The sequence below is a fragment of the Rhincodon typus genome, chromosome 25 (assembly GCF_021869965.1).
Source record: "Rhincodon typus isolate 14 chromosome 25, sRhiTyp1.1, whole genome shotgun sequence".
In the NCBI taxonomy this organism is placed as follows: Eukaryota; Metazoa; Chordata; class Chondrichthyes; order Orectolobiformes; family Rhincodontidae; genus Rhincodon; species Rhincodon typus.
Window position 1 is genome coordinate 30,279,397 of NC_063356.1, and position 8,474 is coordinate 30,287,870.

The 8,474-nt window shown below is 38.8% G+C and overlaps 1 protein-coding gene across 5 annotated transcripts in view; it reads left to right on the plus strand.

The window, feature by feature from the left end:
• The window catches only part of brpf3b (bromodomain and PHD finger containing, 3b), an 84,117-nt gene that overhangs the window by 24,048 nt on the left and 51,595 nt on the right, over positions 1-8,474 (plus strand). The gene's annotated exons all lie outside the window — the stretch shown is intronic.

The window sequence follows — 8,474 nt, forward strand, 5'->3', positions numbered from 1 at the left end:
TCTTTAAACAACTGACAATTAGACAACTTACCAGCTGTTTGTGTGCTAAAACTCCTGCAAAAGAGAGGTCAATGCTTCAGGCATGGCCAGAGGTATCAAGGACAGAAACCACCCTTACAAATATTGAAACTTGTAGAAGCCTTCTGCAATATATCCAGGCCCATCTGTTGACTTGGTCTAGAAACAGGATTATAATTTCTAGTGGCAACTAATAGAAGAATCTGACATCAAAAACAGGAGTTATGTTGACAACATTGTGGTGAAATAGCTGCATAATCTTGAGAAATTTAGGAGCTAATTGTTGAGTGGAAGGCTGGACAAAATCTTGTTGTGAAATAAGCAGTATAGTCCGAGAGGGAGGTGGAAGAATTAAGAGAAACATGGGAGCCAGTTCTAGATGTGGTACTTGAATGGCCCAGTTGTGATGTAATCTTTGTAATACCTACATTTTTAATAAGAGTAGGCTACTCAACCCTTCAAACCTGCCCTGCCATTCAATATGATCATAGCTGATCTGCTTTTAACCCCCTCTCTAGTCTGCATACCCCTGATAATCTTCTATCCCCTAGGTAATCAAGAATCTAACTACCTTGGCCTAAAAATATTGAAAGATTCTGCATCCACTACTGTTTTGAAGAAGGGACTTGCAACCCTCGAGAGAAAAATGTTTCCTCACATCTGTGTTAAATGGGTGACCCCATATTTTTAAACTGACTCCTAGTTCTGGATTCTTCTGAGACAGGAAGCATCCATTCCAGTTTCCAGGGTCAAGACCCCTCAAAATCTTATGTTTCAAGTGACTGACCTTTTCTAAATACTAGACACTTCTAAACTCCAGAGCATGCAGGCCCAGCCTGTCTAGGTTTCCTTTTTAAGGCGGTCTGCTCATCCCAGTATTATCTTGGTAAACCTTCTTTGAACTGCTTTAACACATTGACAACCTTCCGTAGGTATGGTGACCAGTACCATTCACAGTACTTCAGATGCGGTCTCACCAATGCCCTATATAACTGAGGCATATCATTTCTACTCTTGCATTCAATTCTTCTTGCAATATAACGTAGCATTCTATTAGCTATCTTGATTACTTGCTGTACGTGTGTACCAAGTTTCTGTGATTGATGCATTAGAACACCTAGATCTCTCTGCAAGCTCTCACCACTTAGATAATATGCTTTTTAAAAAAATTTCTGTCAAAATAGACAATTTCACACTTTCCCACATTGTGCTCCATGCCCACTCACTCAACCTGTCTATATCTCTTTGTAGGCTTCTTATATCCTCTTCACAACTCACTTTCCTACCTATCTTTGTGCCATCAGTAAATTTAATGCCATACCTTTGATCCCTTAATCTAAGTAATTTGTATGAATTGAAAAGAGTTGAGGCCCCAGCACCAACCTCCTGTGCCACACCACTTGTGATATTCAGCCAGCCTGAAAAAGATCCATTTATTCTTATTCTCGGCCTCCAGTTAGCCAGCCAATCTTCGATCCATGCCAATACGTGACCCCTAATATGAGTTTCTATTTCCACAGTAACCGTTTGAATTTGATATCTTATCGAATGCATCCTGAAAAGTGAAATACAATACATTCAGCGGTTCCCCTTTATTCACAGCACAAGTTACTACTTCAAAGAACTCCAATAAATTGCTTAAACATCATTAAACATTTAATTAGGTCTAAAAGATGTCCAGTTGGAGTGGTAGTGTGCTGCTTAGAAACCTGCTGTGTCCCTCTGCTTTTCTCCCTAAACAGGTCAGCCCAGAGCCACGAGCAGTCATAAATACTGCAAGGACTAGCTGAGACCGGAGATCAACATGGGGCTGTCGACTAAAAGACAGGGCATTGAGACGGGGCACCTGGAAGCTGCATTTTGGGGCTGTCTATGGATCCAGGACCAGGAAAGCGAATGCCCAGCACAATACAAGGCTGATGTAACTCAGCAGACAGTGGACTGTCCAAAAGAGACCAATAGAATCCGAAGTGGGACTGTGGCGATCCTCTCTGTCGATACTACATTCACTGCGTATGGACAGAACTCAATGCAGCGAAGTTGGAGTGACCTTTCCAGTGCTTTGCTGTAACAGAAGTTATTCTTCAAAGACTCCACACTTGGATAATAGATTGTACTTTTCTATATGTACATATGCATGCAGGCACAGAGCAAATCTATACTTCTGCAACATCAAATTAGTGGGAGGGACATCTTGTAAGCATGAGGATACATTCTACAGCAGGAGAGTTGTCTCGATAGTACAGTTCAGCCCTTAATTTTGTAATATATTGTTTTGAGATTTTTAAGAAGTGGTATTTCATTCCGTGTTTAGATAACAAGGCTGTAAATCTTAAACAGTTTCTCTTATTGTGGGTAATGTTTCAAAAATAGTGTGCAATAATTCATCCCCAGACTCCATGAGGGAAGTGCTGCTTTTTTTTTAAACTATTCCCAGCTTTTTAGGTAATCTTACAGGCTAGCAATTCCTTTGTTTATCATAGACGAAGACAGATAAAATAATCTGATCTCTTGCAGGGTGAGTCTTTTATTTTTTTTTACCCTGAAGCATCACCTCCATTCTACAAATCAAGTTCAACAATTATATCCTTGTGGATTAATTGACATTGGTTGTGTAGGGATGATAGGGGCAGGGATGTGGAATATACACATTCTATTGTAAATAAACTGATTTCAAAATTTGTTTGCGTTTTGCGTTTTGTGATTTGGTTTTGAACATTTCTAATATAAGAAACACAAAAATATGCTTGTTCATGTCCACTGTTCTAAACCTCTGGAAGAAACTTTCTTTGAGAGGTGTTATCCAGTGTTCTAGCACTGATTTGGGATTTTTGGCTCTTTTAATTAAGTTGGACTCAGAATGGCATGATGTAGGGAACAGTTTGATTCTGCCCTGGCTCTTTTAAAGAGCAATCTAGCTAGTCCCACTCCATGTTCTTTTCCCCCATATTCTTACAATATTTTCTTCTCCGTGTTTATCCAGCTTCCTTTTTGAAGACGTGAAATTCTAAATCCTAACCATTTGTTTTTTTTTTATTTTGAAAAGATTATGTTGCCTGCTGTTTCCTCTGCCAATCTATTTGTGCCCTCTGGTTATTAACCTGTCAGCTATTGCAAACAGTTTCTGTTTGCTCCAGTTTATCAAAACCCTTGCATGATTTTAAATAACTCTAAATTTCTTCCTGCCCTTCTCTGCTCTGATAAGAGCAACCCCACCTTCTCTAGCCAATTTATGTAATTAATCTCTTTCTCCTAAATCTTCTGTACTCTTCCAAGTCTGCATGTCTTTCCAACTTTGCTGCCCTAAATACTCCAGCTGTGCCCAAACTACTGTTGCACCTGGATGTGGCAAAACTTCCTGTTGTTTGTATTTTTAAATCCATTTCAGTAAAGCGCAGAATCCATATACTTTGTTAATCATTTCTTCCATCTTCAAAGATTTCTGTAGAAGCTTTACTGCAAATATGTCATTTCAGGACGCTCCTTTCCTATTTGAATTTGGTCACTACTGCTACCAAATTTTTGACAGTCAACCCTATTAGTACGCTCCTTGCAACAGTCCACCCCAAGCAAAATACTTACCATTTGGACCACTGTGACCTGCAGTGGTGTCCTCCTTCCACTCTGAGGTATTTGCCTATTGGCCTCCCACACCTGACAATTCTATGCCACTTGAGAAAACTGCAGTTGAAGGAAGATTGACTCATCTAATGTTGTTCTCAGTTTTACTGTAAATGCAGCTGCAAGTATCAAAGAAAAAATGGCAATAGTGGATGAGAGAATGCCAGCTTTCTTTTTTTAAAAAAAGGCTTTAAGATTACTGCGTAGAGTGGATTTTTCTGAAAAAAAAGAGATTTGGCAATGAGCTCTTAAACTGACTGTGGAATCCTGGGCTATGTTGTGTAGGGCAGGATGTCCGCCTCTCCGCTTAGATTTAGTTATATCAGAGGATGGAAGCTCCTTACCTGGATGATACAACTCTGACCTCCTGTGTACTGGCCAGACATTTGCTAGTCACTTTTATTTCACAAAGTTTGTTGTGATGACCCAAAGCAGTTTTCAGTCGATACCAGGAAAGTCATCCTGGACTCCTGTGTTTTAAAGATCTATAGTATTGGCTGTTGAACAGAAACCAGACAGTGCACAAAATTAGCTTTCCTGATCCTCTCTTCATTCAATTAGAATAGAGATAAAGTGAAACTACTTCAGCCAGAGGGTAGTGAATTTGTGGAATTCGTTGTCACAGAAGGCTGTGGAGGCCAGGTCATTGAGTATATTTAAGACAGAAAGATAGGTTCTTGATTGTCAAGGGGATCAGAGGTTACGAGGAAAATGCGGGAGAATGGGGTTGAGAAACTTAACAGCCATGATAAAATGATGGAGCTAAATAGCTTAATTTCTACTCCTGTGTCTTATGGCCTAATTGCTTTCAGCAGCGTAGGTCTATTGGACATCCAAGATGTGGTCATGATGGTGCTGATACTGCTGATCCGTACAGATTAGGTTGACTCCTGCTGTCATAGCAACTGTGTACCACTAGAACCATGCTTTTATGTATCTTCACTGTGGTGCTTTTATGGGGATTGCTCACCTCAAAAATGTTGATTTTGTTAAATTGGATCATTTGAGGTGACATTGGTATGGGTGGCCATGTAGATATATCCAAAGCAACCCATTCAGACATGTTATTACATACCTCTGGAGCAAGTGTGGCTAGAACCCAGGGCTCCTAGTCCAAAAGTAGGGATACTACCACAGCACCACAAGATCCCTAAGATGGTAGCCATGTAAGCTGAGTGGACGGAGGGCAGACTTAAAAACAAAGTCCCTTTTTGTCTCTCCTTGAAGACTTTTGTTCCATCAAAGAAATTTGTTGCTTTTTGCCATCTGCTAAATCACCATCGCAATCTCTTGAGCTGGTTCTTCTTCTGTCTATTGCTAGCCAACTCTATACTTTGTTATTGCTATGACTGATATATCTATTAAAGTCCAAAAAGATCTATTTGCTCTTTAATGACTGGTGTTCGCTCTTACTTACGTGCATTTTAGACCTCCCAGAAAATCTACAAGCTATAGATTAATCTTGAAGTCGCACTATTATGTAGGCAAGCAGTGTAGGTAAATTATCCAACGAAATGCAGTGGGACAGTGTTGGGTGAGTGCTGCAGTCCAAAGCCCACCACTGTGGGCTGCATGTAATTGGCTGCTGTAAATTACTGAGTGGACAACCATGCAAAAATGTCTTAAAATGGGCAACTACCCTAGAAGCAGCTCTGATATGGAAAATGCACTGGAAACAATGTTCCCACAACCTAGATCCAGATCACATACTGCAATCCAGTCGCATTGCTGGTCCTGTATAAGTCTGCCACAGTTCGCCAATGTGCCGTGTTCCCATTCATTATTTCCTCTCCACCAGCTAGTGTACACAGTATGAGAGTCATGTTGAACTCCATGTTAACTCTGCTCACAACTTCTGCCAGACCTACTGGGCTCCTCCAGTCTTTTCTGTGCCTTTTTCTGCTGCAGAGCTCTGCTTCCTGCCATTGTTTTTTTTTCAAATCCTGGACTTGCTAAATCCTTCCAGTTTTCTGACACTCCTGAATGCTTGTGCTTTCCCCCGGCCCACTAACATGATCATAAACGTTGGTTCCTTTTCATATATTCCCTCCCATCTCCACCTGTTGTGCGTTTTGTCCAGACCGTCCTTCCCCAAGAGCATTAATGGAGTGGAGCCACCCGGAAGTACCATTTCACGTGTTTTGCAAGGCTCAACTCTGCTGCTTATACCCTCCCACTTTTCAATCTTCCCGTGTTTGCGACTGACCTCTTTTGCTTTAATCTTTACTGTGAATTACTGTCCTTGCAGCCTTTCCTAACATTTCATGAACTGTTTGCCTGATCCAATACAAAATTCTCATCTTACACCATAAATCTTTAAATGGCAGCTAAAAAATTTTGAGTATGTGTTTAAAACAATGTGAATCCATGCAGAATTGGAAGTGTATATTTAAAAAAAAAACCTGATGGGAACAGTGAGAAAGCAAGACAGTGCAGCAAAAATATGAAAAAGATGTATGAAAATCCAGAAAGAGAGATTGAGATAAGCAGTGGAATGAAGCAAAAGAGAGATTCTTGTCAAGTAGGATTTTCTGTCTGAATACTGTGGGAGATCAACCTATGTCGTATAATACATGATGTAATATTCCCATAATTAAGTACCAATATCATGGATAAGATATCCTAAGCTGTATATGTAAGCTAAATGTGAGTGTCACTCTTAATTCGTGGGAGGGTTTTTCAGACGCTGAAGATAACCCATAAAGTGCTTAGTTGGATGTTTTTCCTTTTAGATCCTAATTAGGAAAAGTTCTCTTTATTTTGCAAAAAGTTATGAACTTCCTTGTGCCAATTGTTTATTTATTTTGAATCTATTCTGAAATAATGCGACCTTTCCTGCCGATGTGCTACATTAATAGTTGGCCGTTACATATGTATTTTTGAACTGCTTCCAGATGTTCACATTGTAAAGCATTCATGCAGGAGTTTTGTCCATTACATATAATATTTTTAACATTTTGAACTTTTAATATTGCCTTATAATATTGGACTTCTAAATTTTATATCCATATTACATTTCCGTTTAATTTCGATTCACCTGACCCAAAGCAAGGCCATTTTTTAAAAAAATAAACAAGCTCATGACATACGAGGGCATGGCATGTGCCAATAGAACAGTAAACAATGATCAGCACAGCATATCTAGAGATGAGCCTTCTTTCTGTTTGAAAGCATAGATTTAATTTGAAACGTTTAGGTGTTTAGACGCAGTGAGAAACAATTTTTTTAGAAAGTAAATCTGTACAGAATAATTATTTAAATGGTGAGCATTTTAAAGTATATTTTGAAACTTGAATGTAGAACATTTGGGTTGTTGCTGGAATAATCCTTCGTAGAATTAATAGTGAATGAAATAGCCTTCTGATTGTTGCGGGTTTCAAAGACATTCTTGTTTATAGAACTCCCAATGTTGTGATAATACATCCCTGAGATATTGAAAAGAATTGCTGGTTGCGTAACAGTACACTCAATATATTAACTTTCAAGCTGACTAACTCTTGTTAAACTATGCTTGACTGACTTGGTATGTTGGAAACCCTGACGCCCCACCAATCTGTTCTGGTTTCATCCTCATTGTTTGCCGCCTCCTCAAATGCAAAGAAGAACAATTGGCCTTTCAGGAAAGAACCACCGATGCCATGTTTGTATGGATGAACAACTTGTAAATCTCTGTAAACATTGATTGATGTATATGGCTTTTAACATCTTGTTTTAAGAATTAAACTTAAACATCACGATAAGAAGTAATGCTGAAACATCTGTGTGTCTTGTATTCCGTCTCAATACTGGATAAATGGTTGAATGTGCTGATTTTGCTTTGCATTAAATGCTGCAAAACGGCATATTGGATTACTTCTCATAATTGGAGATGGAAATCCTCTGGAAACTTTTTTTTGGTCAATACAATTTTCTTCTGATCAACTTGTTAGACCAAGGAAGGCATTCAGAGCAATTCTTTTATCTATGTGCATTTTCATGTTATTGATTGAATACTTCAATATCCAATGCTATTGATTTTTTTCTTTAAGCTAGTCCTTTGAACATAGTCTTTAAGTTTCTTATTGCAGTTTGTTTATTTTGGCATGTCACATTTTATTACTCAATTACCTAGGCTGCAGATTGGACTACGTTGCAAGAGTGAAGTCATTTCTAAATAAGCTGCATTTATTTAATTGAAGACAGGTTTCAGTTGACTAGCTGAGTATGTTGTTGATAAAACACAGTTGCGGTTGGTCACTGATTATTTATCACCTAGAGTCCTACGATATTTGCAGGTCAAATCAACATTGTTTTTAAAAAAAACTAAGAGCAAATGGAGGAAGGTGAGAACTACTTTCATATAGATTGGAGCTTAAGTTAAAATGCAGTGTTCAATATAAGTAGCCCGCCCTTGCTGCCTCCTTTTTGTGTGCTCTAAGCACTGTGCACTCTACTCAAAAAATTTTCATGAAATTAGTTTGAGAAACAGGAAACAAAAACAGTGTTCATTGAAGTGAATAGAACCAAAAATTTATGTTCCAGTATTGAAATGTAGCCTCTTTATGTCCACCACATTTTTTCTTTTTAAATGTTTTGGGTGTGTTTTTGTACTTTTTGAGGAGTAAAGGTATCCTTCTAGTTCTGTTGTTCGGTGTTACCATTAACACCTGCCAGGTTCAGGATGCTAGAATGACTTTACTCTGCTGTAATGATGTGCCTTTGCTATGGCCTCCAATTATCAATTATGTGAGCAAAACATATTTTACTCCTTAATGAATGAAAACCAATACTGATATTAGATGAGATAACAAGGTGTAGAGCTGGATGAACACAGCAGGCCAAGCAGCATCAGAGGA